This window comes from Spea bombifrons, chromosome 13 (genome assembly GCF_027358695.1).
Source record: "Spea bombifrons isolate aSpeBom1 chromosome 13, aSpeBom1.2.pri, whole genome shotgun sequence".
Classification (NCBI taxonomy): domain Eukaryota; kingdom Metazoa; phylum Chordata; class Amphibia; order Anura; family Pelobatidae; genus Spea; species Spea bombifrons.
In genome coordinates this window covers 11,946,546-11,966,515 of record NC_071099.1, presented here as the reverse complement: position 1 = coordinate 11,966,515, position 19,970 = coordinate 11,946,546, and the positions used below count along the sequence as shown (strand labels likewise).

Genomic DNA, 19,970 nt, shown 5'->3' with positions numbered 1-19,970 from the left:
TGGAATGGATGCTCCTACGGACGTCTTATACACATTGCGTTTATAACAAGCATGCAAGGCTTCTAACAAAATGCCCTGGGTTGCCATTTAATAGATATTTTTGGGATATTTGGACTCATTTTCTTTATTGTATTAACCCTATGCTACATATTATCCTTTTCTAAGTTTGGCTTTAAAGATAATTACCAATTTTAATAATTTATTGACAAGCCTGATTAATCTTTCTACCGACATTCTCATTAACCCTAAATGTGTCTGTTAGAAAGACCAGCTGTTCACATATTGTGTCCAATGGGCTTTTTCTTAGACCCAACTTGGACGATCATGACATCTGCTCACATGTCCACGTCAATGTTTTACTTAAGGTTTCTTGCAAACTGCTAAGGCTTTTCTTTTGAGGACGATCGGCCTCATCTAGGCTTCGGAAAGGAATTTTAAGTTCACGTATCTTAGCCGTATAATAAAAGCATGCCAAGATAACACGATACCAAATGTACAGGATATGGACAGTACAGAATTGGCTTTCCTGGACGGATTTGGTATCAGGGAATCTCGCTACGGTTTAATACCTCGGCTTTGTTCTGAAGACCCTCTGACAGCTCCTGCCGTACAGTAATCGTCTAGGAGGGGTTGCGCGAGGAACGGTTATTTCTCAGTATCCAAGGGTATTAAGGCAACATCATTGTTTTCCGTAACTAGAAAAATATGTTTCCATTGGGGCTACAACTGCGGAAAAAAATATCTTATTTATTTAGATTGTCCTAATTTAGCGTCTTTGCCCTGTCAAGCCATTCCAGTAATGTTTCTTGTAACCTCCCTTATTTTAGTACATACTAAATATATATATATATATATATATATTTATATACAAAGAAAGGCCTTTCAGCCAATCAGTTATTTCTTCTAAGGTCACGTGACTATATAGAATTAATCAGACCCAGAGTAAATACATTTTTGCCATAATAAATGATTTTGGGTAGCTTTGGGGTACTCAAAAGTAACACGGAATCGATTCTTCATGTTACATTGTGTTAGAAATGTATTCGTCAGGTGAAGCCACACAAATAAGAAAAAAAGAATAATAGGTAAGTACTAAGTAGGTGTTGTAGTATTTTTGATGATTGATTTCCACTTTAAAGGAAATCTATCACCAGCATATGGTTCTAAATCTGTCTCCAAGTTGGGATGTCTCAGCTAAGTGTTATCCGGTCTTAATGTTTTAGCAGAATTCCTGGGAACCATATGAATGAGGTGACCTTGAGACCTTTGTATATGTGACGGCTCAGAACTAACGTTAAGGAGTATGTTTCCAACCGGTATCCAAACCTAAGCAGAACTCTGATGGAATAAAATATGTGAATCACAAAGTTTCTTGGTAAACTCTGCCGAGGATCCGGCGACCAATCACATCGCGGGACGAGAAGCCGGCCGATCACTCGTCAGGTGTCTGAGAAGACCTCTAGGCTATTAAAAAGACAATGGTGGGAAATTTCCCCTCGCCAAAGCCTAGACATATGTGTGCTTATCAAATAACAGTCAGCTATAGAGCAGAAATAACCGATAATGATTAAAAAAAAAACTTAAATAAAATTAAATGAAAAAAGGTAGAACTTTGGGTGACATTTTAATTAAATTCAGCGATAAGGAAACGCCATAACTGCTCTAAAAATACATAATAACTTTATTCACTTCAAATTATGGGATTAGATAGTATGGAATGACCATCATAAATATTTATATATATATATTCCCAATATTGATTATTTTACTTATACACATCATGGGTTTTCATATATAAAGCATAACTACGGTTCTAATAATAAAATATATTAATGTACATATGAACTATTTGGGGAAAGAATGGCTAATAATGTATCACTAGGAAACAATACGTGTTTTACGTTTATATTAGATGATAATGTTATATAATGGTAATTAAATGTATAGATTCATAGTGTCTATGGTATGTCTACTGCTCCAAAAACATGAGGGGGGGCAACTTGTAGCCCGTATAGCACATCGTCTATTAGAACGTTTTAATTAGAACTGATTCCATATTATGAAAAACAAGTAATCTATCAGCGTTCTAAATCAGAACACTGAACAGCCAATGAGAGATGAGTTAAGGCAAGGATACCATTTCTATTGGACCGAACGGTGGCTTCTGGAGTCTTGTTTAAATGTAGATCTTATACATGAAGACACGTAGGAGGTATACGTATAGGGATGTTTTTCTACTAACACTCCATAAATTTCCAATCCCTGACCCCTTCACAGATTTCCGAAAACATTTACAAAACATGTAACACGCATTACTCCGATGGCTTTTTAACACCCTCTATTATGTGTGCTCATCCTAACCTTTTCCTTGGCTTTTACTTTCAAAATACATCTGGGGAACAAATGTTCCCAAATTATGCCTTCAAACTGTCGAAATGCAAAATTATAGCAGAACCAGGATAGAAAAAAGAAAGAAAAAAAAACAGGATTGGCCAAATCTCTGATAAATTTGGAAAGGAGGATTATCGTCATCATACTTTAACAGAGTTTTGCCTTCCTGACTCAGGGAATTTCAATTCTTAGTTAAATAAGATTTTAAAACAAGAAGGGTTAAAGAAATATGATTACATATCGTATTATTACTATTATTATTATTGTTGTTTTTATTTATTATTATTGTTATTTTTATTATTTTTTTGTTAATATATATATATATATATGTACGAATATATATATAAATTTATTATTTTTATTATTTTATTATTTGTATATATTATTTATTTTATATAATGCCATCATATTCCACAGATACTCCTAAATTTACCCAAAATCCAAGCAACCGCATATAAATATTCATTCATGAAATACATATTCAGGCAGCCAAATAAAGAAACTTTTGAGTCTAAAATTAAACAAATCTTGTTCTCATTACAAACCGGTTGTTTTTTGGGAATTAGAAGATCTTATATGACATTTGCCCGTACATTTCTGCCAGTTATGCATAGAATTACCCCGGCTATATATTTTTGTTCCCGAGAAAGAACACAGCAGAATAACATAAGAACCGAAGCTTCTTTCCATATAATCTTCCTAATCTAATTTTGATGAACTCGTAGGAGATTATATGACCGGCTCAATGCTACATCGGATACCTGCCTGCTCGACAAGCCAAATCCTGAAAGGCAAGAAGCTTCTCCCCCTCCGACGTAACAAAGCAACAAATCCGAATTAAACGCCATCCACTATTGGACCGTAATAGAACTTGAGATAAAAAGTATCACTACCTGCAAGAAAATTCTACTGGGTTTTTCAAGTCCAATTTAAGCTTTAATAAATAATAAATGTTACCTTTAGCTCGACTGGATCTTGCTTATGAGTCTCACCAAAATTCCTGGACCTAGACTTATTTTAGAGCCAGTTCTTCACGGTGGCCAGTTACCTGGTGCACTAATTCTAGATCAACGTCTTTTCTCTCCTGGGTTGGCTATGGGATTTCTTAAGTTTTTAATGGATCCCCCCCACCCCACCCAACCATAGGCAGTCCCTTACTGGTCACACTGGACAGATGAAGAATTGGAGGTCATTCATTAGAAAAGGTAACAGCTGGTAGAGGGGACCATCGGAAAACTTCCTGCAATTAACAAGTGAAAGAGATTAGATAGGGATAGACAGAAGACCTCCAGTCAAGGCGGATTTTTTTCTTTTTTTTTTTTTAGTTTTTCGGGCTGCTCAGGTTTCGAGCCGATCGTTCCAAGGTAAGCAGGAAGATGAAACATTCTTTTCTTTGGAATTAACCTTGTCATGAACAAGGGACGCTTATTTTCACAACGGATGGATGACCAGATTTGAAAAGAATTAGCAGAAGGAAGGCAGTACTTAATTAAAAAGAAAAAAAAATCACAAAGTTTAAAGTGTCCTGGGAAAAAAAAAAGAAATAAAATCGGAAAAAAAATAAGCATTGTTCCATATAATGGATGTATTGAAAGTATACGGTCTAATATATTCAGGCAAAATAGATTTACGGGGCAAAACACTCAATTTTTAGAATAATTTTTTTCCATCTCAACTTTTTTTTTTAGATTTTTTTTTTTATGTGCACCTCTTTTTTCCCAAAGTTTTAGTTTTTTCCTATGGTTTTTTTTATATGCTAATTATCTTATTGTCCTGGCATTTAAAGCAACGTGGGAATTGTCTGGATTTTCTTTAAGGAGTCTTAATTACAGTAAATGACTAGGTCTCTAAACACAGGTGCATGTTCCTCACACGGAGTATATGTTTTGCCCATTCCCAGGGTTGACTTGCATTCATTGCCCCGGGGGGCTTTTTCCAAAGCCAGCTTATGGGTTAATAAACCATTATACTTATTGTAGAGACCTCAATCTATACAAATATTGAGTTTATGCTCTTGGCTACGTCATCCTCTCCTACGTTTCTGGAAACCCCCCCTCCTGTGGGATCCATCCATCCATCCATGGCTCCTAAGGAACTTTTGTTATAATCTCTAAATTTGGATATTATGAGAAGCCCCCAAGATATTGTTGGTTTTTGACTTCTTGTTGATGGGAGAATTGGTTTCAGGGTCCATGGGTGACCAGCATGGAGACATGGAACACAAAAGACATATATGTAGAGGTGTCGTCTCGTGATGATTCTGCTACATTAATCTGAAACAGGGTCGGAAAACTTTAGAATTCCTTTAATAAAGAGACCACCGTCAAATGGCATTGGCCAATGGCTGTCTCTCTCTTTGTCTCTGTCTGTCTCTCTCTATATACACATACATACATACATACATACATGTAACTGAAGCCCAGCCCTGCATCTAATGTAACATTGTATCCATTCACAAACACCAAATGCTGGATGCCCAACATACCAGTTAGAAATTCCGCTGGGAAATGGGAGCCGCCGTTCAAATCTCCATAATATAACGCTGACATTCTGATGTTTTGTTATGGATCCTATCAATTTTCGGTTTAATTTTAGAAACCGGCAGAGCTAATTTCAATACTAAATTTGTAAGGAGGTTGGGGAGGAGGAGGGGGGGATCCTTTCCCTTTCATTACATTTATTTATAAATTGGAAATTTGTCTTTTTAAAATAATTTGGAAATAAAGTCTTTTTAAAGTTTGCGAGTAACTTGTACAAGTGCTGATAGTTTAGCGGCCTTAAAATTCACCGATCGTCGGCCAAATAAATGGTTACCGTCACCTCTTTACATATATAATCTGTAAATTATGCATATTATTTTTATTTGTTTTTTAAAAAAAGACAAATTCCATCAACTTTAAGCCCTTTCCTTACATGAGACATCAAGTGTTGTATATATTAAGAGGGAAGGCCTTAGACGAGCTCCAAGCCAGAACACAACAATAAAGGAAGTCAGTTTTAGGACGTATGGGATTTGTTACCTCTGGGCCAGAAGCAAAAGCCCCTGTAGAGGATGGGGTGAGGGGTAAGTGGCAAATTGAGTATTTTAAGCCATCATGTTTTCCCCGTCAGTCTTTCGAAGCATTCCTCTGAAGGTCTACCTCTGTATCCCGCTCGTCACGTCACCAGTTAGAGCGTCTGGTTTATGCATGCGCTACACAAATAAACAAATCGCAATGATTTCCTCCTATTCGGTAGCCGGATACAGATAATCAGTAGTGTAAAACTTTCTGTAGCGAAAGTGAAAGGGGGTTACTCAAACCTTAATCAGTCGTTGGTCTCGTCTTAGATTCAGGAGCCACTGTTTTACCCTCTACCAATTCTGCTGGGAGGCTGCTCCACTTATCTACCACCCTCTCAGTAAAGTAAATCTTCCTTACATTTAATCTAAGGAAGCTGATTATATAACGGTGCCTCCTTTGTTTTGTGTTCTGAAAATAAATGCCCTTGGAGCTTAAACAGTAAAATAAACAGTGGCGTGGAACCCCGTATACTTAAAGCTACAGCATCATCTGATATCATATTTTATCCTTTTATGAAAAGAAAACGTAGTATTTAATGCTAAAAAAAAGATAATATTCTGCATACTACAAAGTAACAATTAAAAATGCTATAAAAAATACACTCGAGCGCTTTATTATAGGAATTATTTCTAAGATCTTATCTGAGGCGTTCAATGGCGGAAGAGCCATTTGGAAGCTCTGTTGAAATTCCGTATAAACCGTATTTTTGTTTTATCAGACAGCGAGTCGGTTTCCCTTGGAAACGAGGTTTCAACTTTCATCAAAGCACCCCCGCGAAAGGTAATCTCGTGAGAGGCCCATTGTAAAACCCGGAGGCCCGGCCTTCCAAAAATACGAGGCCAATTCCAGTAACGGCGAGGAGAGCAGAAGACGGAATAAAAAATCAGTTCTACCATGAAAAAAAGGCATCAAAATATTATTCTACCCCAATCCAAAACCAAAAAAAACAAATACTATATTTAAGGAAATAGTAAATTTCCTTAAAGTTTCCAAAAATGAGTTTTTTCCCAACAGTATCCCATTGGGCATTCAACCTCGTGTTAGCCTATAACAGACTTGGGTGCTTATGGTACAAAAGAGAAGCAAATACTGTAAATAGAAGGAAAATAGATGAACATATTTGATTGCTTCCTTTTCCCCCAGTATTTAAGTAACCGGTGGGAGATCGTCGCCCCAGGCTAAAGTATTACGACGCGGTGTTGAGCGCAGGGTAAAAAACGTATGGTTCTCTTGAACAATAGCTGGTGTGTACGGTAATGGACGTTCCAGTTGACCGGGTTCAGATGCTTCTGGCTGAACCCCCCCCCCCTTTCTTTGCAATAAACAGCTGTCACCGTATATACCAATATGGTCCACGCACTCGCCCTTTCACCACAAAACAAAGACAATATTTAACACAAAGGGTTATTTATAAGAATCGTGTCTGCTAAATGAATTTAAGTGGAAATCACACTTTGCAGCCTTTTTTTGGGTATTTTTTTTTTGGGGGGTGATGTAATGTTTTTTTTTCCACCATTAAAGGGCCAGTGACGTTTTATCTTAGGGGAACAGGAGAGCAGCCCAACTAATATACAAAATATTGCATGAGCGCTGTTTTGGCTTTGCGGATGCAAAGTTGGATGATTTGCGCCACCGTGGCCTAAATTTCTGCCTCATCTTTGGTGTAAAGGCCAATATTAGGAGGCTCAGACTATAGGGCCCGATAGGGCCACATAATTACTAATAGCGCTGCTCAGGTTAGGCTTTGAGCTGCCACCGGCTGGAAACATGCCTGCCGCGTGTTATGGAGACGCGCATAGGCGGTAGAACGCATGTCATCGGGTGGACACTCATAAGTCATCTGGCAGCAGCTGGCCTTAAAGTGGCAGGACGGCATTCCCAGACCGGCCCTGAGCATTAGGTCCGACCAGTCTGCACTATGATATGGGGTATCTGGGTCTAGATAAGAACTGGGGGGCACTCCAGTAAGAAGTCTGCTCCTCCTAATTAGAAATCGGGCACCTTGTAGAATTCGTTATGTCCTCATTAAGTGTTTAACCCGTGTACATAAAAAATATATTAAAAAAAATGATTATGGGTAATAGATGCTTTTAAATTGAGCACAAAACTAAAATGTCCCACTTGGGATGGGTTTAATAAACTGTTTTTTTCCATTAACATTTAGTAGCGGAAAAGAGATTGGAAAATGACTCTGGCGTTTGACCTCGCATGACCTCTGCACCTTAATTTAGAGATTGCTTCCTGAATGACAGATCTGGGAATTTCCTTTTTATATGCAAAATATCATATTGTGTACAAATCTGGCATAAACCAGCGTAGCAATGACTCTAGAAAAAGCAACTATACGGTTTATTGCCGTATAAAATTTTACCCTTCAAATATATGTGTAAGCGTTTCTAATAAACGCAGAAAGAATGTTGACATTTGAAATGGAACGTTCTATTTTTCAAAGAGATGGGTAGGTGCTCTTCACTAGCTAGCCATGGATCCTTACATTTTACATCTGGATACATATCATACCACCCAGCAGGTCCCAGTTTTAACTGGGTAGTCACGATTTTAGTGGGGAACAATGGGAATCATAGTCTGGTTGGGAAGCCCCTCTGTGACCAGCCTAAGAAGCTGAAATCTTTGTTGCGGTTCTTACGTGGCCACCTCGCAACGGTCTGAAGCCGAGTGCCCCAAGGTAGGTCTTCAGGTCAACTGGCTGGGCCGCCATACTTTTGGCTGGCCTTACACCTCTTCTGATTTGGACCCATAAAAATGCTGGTGGGTTTGATGTATCATGAAGCCCTAAAGCAGTCAGAGTTCATTCCAAAGGTTATAGATGTTAGACGGTTTAAAGTCAATTGGATCCTTTGCAATTAGGGTCCTGTCAACTGATACCCAAAGATACCCCCAAAAAAGTTGATTTCCTCAAAGATTGCAAAACGTTCGGTGCAGTTCCTATTATCTACAACGTTCTAAGAGGCAATCAAAGTCACCAATCACTCCACCTCTCCTCCAAGGCAGCGTCAACTAATTAATTAATGGTCAGCAGGCGCCAGACGGACCCCCAACATCGTGAGCTTGAAACCATTTAGTTTTGCGAACGAAGAACCAAAGAAAGTTCCTGTTTCTTTAACTAGCCGGGACATATTCTTTCATCTATGGGCAATCAAGGAACTTTAAAGGGGGTCAGTGGTGCCGACGTGACCTTTTGAAATTGCGTCTGAGGTTTCAGGCCACACCGAGAGAAAATGGTTTGCAAAAAAAGGGCTGCTCATCAAAGCTCTGGGGTAATTGTTCTGCCAAACCCCATTAGCATTCAGTGGCAAATTACTTACTACCAGGCGCCCAGAGAGAGTTCCATGGGACGTGTCTACGGTGAAGACCTTCTTAATATCAGGCACTCCTCACACAAAAAAACTACTACAAATCCAGAAAATAACTTAAAACAAAGTTGAGAATCCAAAAATAACTGGAATAAAATCACGGATCTCCAGCCGATTTTGTCTAAAATGGGTAAAAAATGTTAAATGTTGTTAAGGTTTTCTCCATGTTTCGTTGGACCATACCATCAAATATTTGTTTATTTTAATTTAATGGAACCTTGAGAAATAGAATTCTATAATAGGATGTAAATGCGAGATATTCTTGGAATGAAGACGCTCAGGCTGTGGATTCTTCTATTCTTATCTCCCAACCACCCTTAATAAATCTCTCTGCAGTCTCCGGTTACCTACTGCTGTAAATAGCAGTGGTCAGTAATCTCATCAAGGAATGAGAGTGTGGTTAGAAGTAAGAGTGAGACATCCACGGACTTCTCAGGATCTTCATCAATACATAGCTGCCAACTGTCCTGACTGTGCTTACATTGTAAGCTCTATTTGAAAGGAAAATCTAGAGCCACTGTTTCCAGTAGGCAAAAATGGGCACCTCTGGAACTCAACTTCATAGAGAACTGTATCCTCTAACTTTACCCCGAGGTATGTAGAAATTAAAACTAATTCAGAAGAAAAAAGAAAAAAATAATAATAAGGAAATATTAATAAATATTAAGAGATTTCAAAAAGATTGCAAGCTCTTTAGGAGAGATTAGAAATGAAAAACAGATCTTAAATCTTCTTGTAGGACCCAAAATTTGCTAAATTTAAAGAACCTACAAAAAAGTCCCCCCCCCCCGTGGATTAAAGACGGTCCTCCAGGAATCGCTTTTCACTAAATGGTTAATATATTCTTCCATTGATAATTAATTAGTATATTAATAATTTCAAGCATGAAAAACAATTCTCATTCTGAGCGGGTACTTAAATAGTTAACACAAAGAAGAAAAAAACAACTCTGTCGTAAAATCCAGATCAAAACGGGCAAAAATCAAGCTATTTCTGAAAAATTCCGCCTGGCGTAGAGAAGCCGGCGGTTATCGGCAGAAATCCCATCGCTTTCGAGATGTTTGACAACAAAATGATCACAGGAGCCGTACGTTGCTTGCCTTGATTATAGCAAAAATATGTCAGCGTGTTTTCGGTTACACGAAGGATCGCAGTAGTAGTCCGTACAAAAGCCTCGTACCATCCGCAGCCAAATGGATTAATACAGTCCATGTGTTCCCAATGGATCCGAATTTCCCCGAGACTCGCCGGGTGGGAGCGGACTGATCAAGAACATCATAAGAAAAGGCCATAACATCCCTAGGTTTGATTAGGGATGATTAGGGACTCATACCTGCAAACTCTCCTGGATTTCCAAGGACAGTCCTTTGCTCTTGCTCCCTGTCCCAATAAAATGTCCTAATTTTTACCACCATGTAGTAATATAATAGTTATATTCAACTTGCACTTAATTATTAATTCTGTTCTCGTGCCCGGGGGAAGCGGTACGTTTGGCCTTCTTCTGAGCTTCTTTTTAAGTTCCCTGTTATCACCGACACCAAGGGCGAGAGGGTGGTGGATAAGTGGAACAGCCTCCCAGCAGTAGAGGGTAATACAGTGAGGGATTTAAACATACATGGGATAGACATACGGCTCCTGAATCTAAGACGAGACCAACGACTGATTAGGGTTCGAGTCTTTACGGCAGGAGAAACGGGCGACTAGACGGGGGCCGAATGAGGCCGATCTGCCCGCTTTGGTTTAAAAATACTTGTAGGGGGTCTATAAGGAGTGGGATCCAGCCTGTTATAGGTAACAACAGAGAATCCGAGGAGGTAGAATTCATGATTGAGAAGCCTCAGAGAGAAGGACATCAAAGAAAAAAGTCCTCGTCGTTCTTTTGATTCCGACCACCAGCGAAGACCCCAAAACCCTTTAAACTCCTAAAGCATGAAATAATATAGAATAAGATGTAAAGTCTGTCTGATGTTTAAATAGTTAATTTCGTTCACCTTTTCTCAATCACCAAAACGTTCTCGATCTTCAAAGCTTGTGACGAGTTGGCTGATCGATCCGAATAGCTTACACCAGGCAGCTGTTATGTTAAAGGGCCCTGGAGCATGTGCCTTCATGCCCTGTGATATATACGTGCAGGGGTTCAAAGGTGAAGTGCTAGGAGCCATGAAGGCTGGGGGCCCCAGGGGCCCCGGAGCGGGGTGGATTTTTTAGGGCTGAGTTGGCCTGAGTTAAGCTTTTTTTGTCCCGGGATAAATCATTATAATAATAAACTTTGCCCAGGATGGGTATAAAACACAAACGTTAACCCCTCGGTCTAACGAGATCAGCCGTCAGGGGGAGTCTAACAATATCTTTGGATCACGGGGGCGGAGTTTCGATACAGCGCCGGAGCTGCAGCTTCTCCTTAAGGTGACTTTAAAAAAAAAAAAAAGGTGTAATGAGTTCCCGGGGCACTGGAGGATCCCTTTAAATTGTGGAGACCATGGCATGAAGTTGGGGATCCACCATTACAGCCCAAGCTCTGCCTTGAACATCTAGGGTAATTTTTTACATAAAAAACCCCAAAACCCTAAAGGACAGATGGGAAACCCGCTAACAAAGAGGTTTTAATCTGGAATTAGCCGGTGGATGGAGCGGGGCGAGCGTGGGTGGAAGAAAATCTTGGGTTCATATCCAAACGGATGAAGTTGGATGTACCAGCGATTCTTACACCTACGTGTCTAAACATGGTCTTGTCGTCCAGGACTACGTTCAAACATTTTTTTTCGGGATATCATGAATCTTGTAGGAGGCTGAAACACACATGTAGGCTGTTAAGGTTCTAACAGGGTGAACACACGTGTTCTTAACACGCCAAAAAACTCCCAGCTCCACAAAATCAGAATAAAAAAAAATAAATCAAATAGAAGACCCTATAAAACCAGACGCAAGGAACACTCAAAACGTGTACATGTTCAAACACACGTGAAAACAGGCCATCTCCGGGTCACGTGACATCATACCGTCACATCACGTTATGGATAACACATTAAATGCACTCCCTAGCATGTTAGGTCAATAACTTAGCAGATGTGTCATTTTATTCTTTCATCTGAAGGTTTAATCACACACACACACAAAAAAAACAACACAGAAACTTTTTTTCCATTTCTATGGCAACAGCCTGTCGGTGCCAGCTTTGGTGTCACATGACAATTCAGTGTTCCCGTCAAAATTCACGAATGGCGAAAAATTTCATATGATTTAAGAATTATTTCTGAGAAAGGTTTGGGCATTAGGCAGGACTAGGAATGATGCTCCTAACACCGGTCCGATAACCGCTAATTTAAAGGATACCCCAAATTATCTGCTTAAATTGCCCAAAAGCAAAGACTATCCCAGAGATTAGCGTCTGAATACCTACTGGATACATTCCAGTTCCCAGAATCTATATCTACGTATTTCTATGGCGTTATGAAGAGATCCCCGAGGCGTTACTTAACTCATCCCTACATAGTAAGCAGCCCTACCCCAAAATATAATTAGCCCTACCCTTCCCTTGTTGATGGGTAATTTTACAGGTAATCTGTCATGAAATTTTGTGTAATTATATTTTTCTGTTTGACACGGGTAGCGATTAGTAAAGAAAATCACCGGTTTTAAGTAAAGGGCGTGAGTAAAAAAGAAAAATCCAAAAAATATGGAAAGAAATCTAAAAAAAAAAAAAAAATTATCTAAATAAAGTTGAATTCTTTTAATTCCATTTTATTGTGACCTTGCCAACAAGAGACAATTTCCTTCAATGTCTTTTACGTCCGAGGTCCATTTTATTTATTTATTTAATTTTTTTTTGCGAATATGAGGTTATTTAATGCCATAAAAGCCGCCGATAAAGCCCAGCCATAGAACGTTTCAGCGGCTACTGAAAAAAACACATCGAGATCCAACCCCCCCCCGACGACTTAACTCCTGCCATTTCATAACGGCCAACGACCGAACAGATCAAATGGTCCCAAAAGCTCCTGTTAACGTGAATGCAGTTAAATTTCCACAAAAAAAAACACAAACAGGGGAGCCTGTCTTGGATATCACGTTACTTTTTCTAGAAAAATAATGTGAAACCCGCTGGGAGAGAGCGCGGCTGTTCATGTTTCTTCTCCCTTAACTCTTTGCGGGGATAAAACCCTCTTCTCCTAAACGCACGTAAAATTCAAGCAATTTTTTTTTAAAAATAACAATTTTCTTACTTAATATAAAAATAGAGGGTTTTTATAAAAAAAAAAATTTATTAGTTACGGGTATATTAACGTTTTTATTTGGCACTAAGGGGGGGGGGTCTCAAAAATTATGACACCTGGCTGGTCAGATGGGAAGAAACATGAGCTGGAGCCAAGTTGGCTAAAAATATCCAATCCCCTTCCTTCCTTGGGCCCTCGCGGCTCGCGCACGTCCAAAGGTTATTCACAGATGTCAGGCGGATTCAGTGGGTTAGTTCAGCCCGGCTAATGCTTGCCCAGTGCTATTTCACAATTCTACCTTAAATTAAAAAGGAAGATGTATCTATAAAATATAATACAATGTCATATATATTATGTATATAACTATACAATGGGAAACTCTGCTGTGTGTAGTCACAAAAAATGTATAGATTTAGGGAAGAGACGTATTGTACAGGCATAGTTTTTCTTTTAAAGCCTTCCCGCTTGATACTGAAACAGGAAGTTGAGGCTTTCCACTTCCTTCTTGCCTAATCATTGCTCAGCGCTGCCCCTAGTGATGATGGTTTTATATTGCGTTTAAGTTCCGGACATGGGAGTCAAGGCCAGGAAGTAGAAAAACGTGGTGACCTTTAAAATACTGTCTCCTGCCGTGGGTGCCTCTGAGTATAGCCGAGACTAAAGTATAATTACGGAAATTACGCATTTTCTCCGAAAAAAGAGGAGATTATTAATTATTGATATGTAAAAAGGGAAAAATGTGGTTAATATGTTGCATATATATGCGATAATAGGAATTGGGGATAATGTGCACTATTTTCTAACACACGTCTATAAATACGGTACACGCTGCACGTAATATTCCGACGCTTGCTGTCACCGCGCACCGTTTAGCAGCACTGTGACTAACCCCAAACAATTCTGTTGTACTTTGTAAAGCAGGTAATCGTGACGGGAAGGAAATGTGCGATGCAGATGTTCTAACCGTAAAAAGAAACACTTCATATAATGTGGATCACTACATTAGAGCAGACGTTAGATCCCAGTGAAGTGTTTTCTGGGATGGTTATTGGATCCCAGCCGTTACATTGTAACTGGGAATGGAACACTAAACCCGAAGTTATCAAATTTGGGAATTTTCTCATCTTCTGCTGTGAACCGATGGCCCCTGGTGATATGTATAAAGAGATTTATGTAAACAACAGGTGGAGTGAGTTGGGGTATTTGGTTGAACCGCTTAAGTACTGGAGGGGGTCTAAAACTCAAAGTATAGAATACCCAAAGTCAAAGAATTAGGGTTAGGGTGGATTTGTACCAAAGTGTCGATTTTTGGACATCGTTGTTTTGCAGATCCCGTAAATATTCTGTGATAATTAACTCTTCCATCATATTAACCATTCCATCATATTAACGCTTAGTTTGGATTAACCCTTCCATCGAATTAACCATTCCATCATATTAACCCTTCCATCAGATTAAATATTCCATTGTTTTAACCCTTCCATCAGATTAACCCTTCCATCGAATTAACCATTCCATCATATTATCCATTCCATCAGATTTAATATTCCATCATATTAACCCTTCCATCAGATTAACCCTTCCATCAAATTACACCTTCCTTCTGATTAAACCTTCCCTCAGGTTAACCCTTCCATCAGATTACCCTGTTCAGGCATCTAAAGCTTGCTAATATTACTATTGTTTTGTGCATAAAAATCATGAGAATAGTGATATATGCCAGAGTAACGGAATGCTCAAGAAAACTGATATAGGTGAGTTAGAACATTTTAACTCACCCACTTTACTAAAGATCATGAAGGGGCAAACGAATACTCTCTCAAAATGAGAGTTGAATTAGACCCTTCATTATGACACATCTCAATTTACCGTTCAGTTTAGTGAATAAACCCTTATCTTTTCTAATATCTTGGTAAATGAAGGACGGTTTCTGAGACTGCTTTCTATAAGCTTTATGATTTCTACTTGGTTATATACCACAAATAAACCATGTAAAAACAGTGGAATTTGCCCAATTTTACCATAATGACTATGGGGTCCCGGCCCAAGCCTCTGTCCACTTAAACAAGCCTAGTAACCTCATCGGACGTGCCGCTCGGCAGTTCTTTTAGAGAAAGATTATCGTGGGTGACGAGGGTAAGATTTCACATCTCTCCCAATTTGATTGTTCATATAGGAGATTTAAATAAGGACAGAATATGTATATATATATATAATTACATTTTTTAAAGTTTATAATCTTTATGGTTTCCGATCAGAGCTCCAAAGAAAAGAGGAGTACAAGTCGGACCTGATGAAGGGTAGAACCATCCAAAAGCCAATCTCATGACCCTAATCGGCTCACTTCTGGATTCACTACCAAAAAAACATAAATTAGCATATCATAAAAAAGACCTGTTTATCTTTTTTTTCACTTTTTTTTCACTTATGGAGCTTATTAGGCTGTGGGCACTTTGGGCGCTCATTCAACTCCCTGTTTTCATACTCTCGCTATTAACCAAAGACCTTAAAAGGAACAACGCACAGAATCCTAAAATCAAAATCATTCTAAAATGGATCTTGAGAGGCTTCCGCGCTCCTGAAATCTTAGGTGACGACATTTTCTTTGCTACTTTGGCCCAATAAAAGGTAGAACCTTCGAGTTGAGACATTGGCGCACATGGAATAATCATAAATCGGAAGCTACGAGCTTAAAGACTTGTGCTCTCAATTCATTCAATTGGTTCTAGATGTAAATATATCTGATTCATTAGATCGTAGCATATTTCATAGGGTTTGGAGAAGGCAGTTGCTCCCTGGTTTAGATTAAGCATGCTGGACCATACCATTCAATAATTCAGCCTCCACTTGCTGAAAAGTGCTCTGTAGCAGTAAATAAAACAATGAATCCCTCGGGTCGTAACGCCGGGGTTAAACCACACTATTCTTTAACATTCCGATCAAATTATACTTATAGAGTTAAACCAGTATTAATCCCAGGATGCTGGAGGGAGAGACGTAGAACACATTGCTTTGGGCTGCGGAGCGATTATGGGACAAATCTATCATTATTAAACGGGCTATCAGGTGGAAGAAACGCAGGAGGCCATGTTTAGAGAACATTTAGCTCGATTGTCCATGCCTAATAAGAAAGTAAAACTACAGAAGAATTTATAGAAATCATTAAAAAAAACTCTACTCCTGCAAAAATCTTTAAGAAATATATATTTTCAGTAAAAAAAAAAAATCAACGGGAGCTTAGAGAAAAGAGTTTTTTTTTTTCTTCTTAAAAATATATTTTTTAAAACTTTATTAGATCAGGTTAAAGTGTGAATTTCAACGATTTTTTTTGCGTTTCCAAAAGTATTTTTTTTTTCTCTTTCAAAAAATGTTAAAACGACCTTCCTTTTTTAAATCGGGTTAAGTTGTTAATTTCTTGACAATCTTTTCTGCAAATCAGTTCTTTTGACAATGGCCAATGAAAAGGAACCTGGCCATGGAAGGTTTTTTTCTTTTTTTTTTTTTTTTTTCTTTTTTCTTGGGTGTCAACACCTTTAGGGCAATGGTGGCAGATCACTATCACCGCTATGTCACTACACTTATTTGTCACCGAATTGGATGGTTTGTCCGCACCTGATTAAAATAGGGTGTTAGTCAAACACCATTAAGCAAGTTAAGATCTTTAAATAAAGCAAATGGGCCATCATTACCGAGGATAAGGTAGAGATAAAGTAAAGAAGCGGCAATTGTCTCTTCCTAACATCTCTCTGTAGTAGGTCCACTCCTCGAGAAGATACTCCTGTTTGTCCTAAGGATTCTCTTCTGTCAACGATATACTATTTACTATATCCACAGGACTTCTCTACATTGGTTCAAGCATCAAAAGCATTTGTTTTACCAAATCCAACATTTGACTCTTATAACAAAGAACCCATTCTTCCCAAAATCTAGCCCTTAAACACTGTTACAAAACATGAGAATACTTTTCTGCGTTATTGACTTATTGCGGAAATCCCCACCAAAAACAAACATATTCTAAAATCAACACATTTTAAAAAAAATCAAATACACACAATAAATAAAGAATTATTTGAGAAAGTGTTAAATTATGTCTGTTTTTTTTTTGTAGGTTGTTTATTAGGTTTCCACGTGAAACGCCTAAATAATTGAATTCACTTTTTTTTTGGTTGGTTTATATGATTTTAACATCAAGTTCTAGAATCCCAGTAAATTGTCCATTAAATGAAGATCTTATAAAAATGATTCATGTTGTGTTGTAGGATAGTAATCATTTTTAATGACAATATTTTGGTATTTGATGGAATTTAATTGTTTTAATATTTTTTTTTCTGGCACCTATATAAGCAATTAATATTCTCGCTAATATAATTTAATACAATTTATCTCTGTTTTAGAGCGTGTCAGTAATTCGCGAAATAACTCTTAATAAAACGCTTACAATTTCAATAATAAAAAATAAGCACTAAAACCCCGTGAAGAGAATTGAGTTGGTATAAGGGTGCAATGAAACAAAAAATAATAATTAATAAAATATACATTTCTTATAACAATATTATTAAAATGTTTATTACATACATTTTTTTAAAAAATATATCCTTTGTGAAAGCAGGTGATTTTTGTAAATAGTTCTACAGTGAAAAAACAAAATTCCTCGATTTTATACAATTTTTTAAATCAGAGATAATTAGAGATGCTTGTAGGATGTTTTAATTAACAGATTGTTTTGGTGGGGGGGTCAAAACCCCTGTAGATAATTTATCAGTGATAAAAAATATTAGTTACTTTAGTACAGTTTGTTTTTGTCTGTTTGATACTGATTTACATAATTTACTTTTTTAGGAAAATATCTATACGTATATATATATATATATATATATATATATATATATATATATATATATATATATATATATATATATATATATATATATATATATATATATATATATATATTGTTAATAATTTGAAAGGAAAATAATAAAATATTTTATTTCCCAATAAATGAGAATTCTTAAAAGGTATTTTATTTTCCCTTGAGTGAATAAATTTAGCATACGTGTTTTAACAACTAAATTTATTCCTCTGGGATATTGTGAAATTAATGGATTTAGTATGAAATACAGCAGTTATGAAAGTGTAATGTTAATAACTTCCTTACAAGATTCTGCTGACTGCTTAAAACCTCTCCTACAACTATAGTGTTTAAGACTAGTAAATCATTTTTAAGAAAAAAGTAATCTTATGAGCAGCTGGTAATACAGTTTTCTTTTTTATTGCCTTCATTTCACTTAAACTTAACTTAAAAATGATTAAAAAGCTCTGTTGCGGATTAAAATTTAACTAACAGCCTTATCCAATATTACCTGACATGCATAATCTATTATTGAATTGTATACAGTAATTGTGCCATAATTGAATGATTATGGGGCTTATTCTAACGTGGATTTTTATATAAATCTAAACCTTTTGGAATTTTTATTTTGTTGGAAATAATTCTATTTAACAAACTTGGAATGACTATTTTATGAATTAATACTTTATTTAATTAAGTGAATTTAACTCATGTATTATATATATATATATATATATATATATATATACGCTGCAATATTTATTATATAAATTACACAATTAATTGCATTATTGAGGTTTATTCCATTGATGTAAAATAACATTTTCAAATTCTTTTTAATTATATGCTCTATGAATAAATATGACTTAAAATAATGCAATTTATTTGTTGCTCCCTATCTTTTGAAAATGAATAAAAAAATAAAAAATAATAATGCAATTACAAAGATATAAAAAAAATGTGGTGACGAAAAAGTGTTTAAATAAAAAATGAAGATTTCAGATGAACTTTTTGTTTTCTGTATCCAGTGCTATTAATACTCAACATCATTAAACTGAAGTCATCCTGGGAAGATGATGACGCCACCGAGAGACATAATAAGGCTTGGTAATAACGAACAACACTTTTTCTAATTCATTATTTAATGGAAATAACATCACGTAGCTGATTTTTCAAAAAGTTTTAGAAACATTTTTGCTGAATTTGCTAACATAATAAAAATAATCAACATTGTAACAATATGACACTGAACATATTTCCTCTTGAAAGAGAATTTTAAGTTTCAGATTTTGAGTTAACTATTTCGAGATCTATTCTGAAAATTTAGTTTATAGAACAAACTTTTTTTTTTTTTAAATAGAATCTAAAAGATCAACTTTTCCAGAATCCACACACCATGTATAAAAAGATTTGAAAAAAGCAGTCAGATGAGACTTACCACTGTCTGAAAGAAGAGTTCCAGTTTCTCAAGCCAACTGCTGTCTGTCTCTCTGCAGCTGGACAAGTCTCTCTAAAAAACTCAAAAGTGAGTGTAGAGGCTGCAGAGCCTCCACTGTTCCATGCAACTGAGCCTGGAAGGAAGGAGAAACCTTCTGAGATCTTTTTTCCAGGATGGTTTCAGGAACCTCTCTCAGTTGAGAAGTTTGTTTGGTTTCATCAGAGGAGAGGAGAAAGCGTACAAAAAAAAACATAAACCAAAAATCAGAAAAAAAAACAGAGGGGTTTAGGTGATCCTCCTGCCCAGGTGCTGTTCTTGTGAGTGTCCTCTGCTCAACTTGAGGAGGGGAGGGTATGGACAGACTGCTTTGGAGAGAGGGGAGGGTGTGTGGGAGAGGAGTGAGACAAGAGAGGGGGTGGCTTCACTAAGCTTTCAATCCCAAACAGACAGATCTCCAATTCCTTTGTATGGAGAGGGGATGTAGCGCTGGGACCTAGGAAAAAAAAAATATATATAGGGATACATTATATAGAACCATAAATAAAATTGTCGTAGCCGCCTGTTTTATTATATTTTTTATTCTTAATGTGAGGAGATTTTTAAACATTAAATAAAAATGGTTTATTAGATAAAATCTCA

General features: G+C 37.1%; 1 protein-coding gene across 2 annotated transcripts in view; it reads right to left on the bottom strand.

Moving 5' to 3' along the window:
• Positions 1-19,643, bottom strand: part of EYA2 (EYA transcriptional coactivator and phosphatase 2) — a 69,077-nt gene extending 49,434 nt beyond the window's left edge. For both annotated transcript variants that reach the window (XM_053453307.1, XM_053453308.1), the window contains exon 1: positions 19,332-19,643. The gene's annotated coding sequence lies outside the window, so the exon portion shown is untranslated. The remainder of the gene's footprint in view (positions 1-19,331) is intronic.
• Between the last annotated feature and the right edge of the window lie 327 nt (positions 19,644-19,970).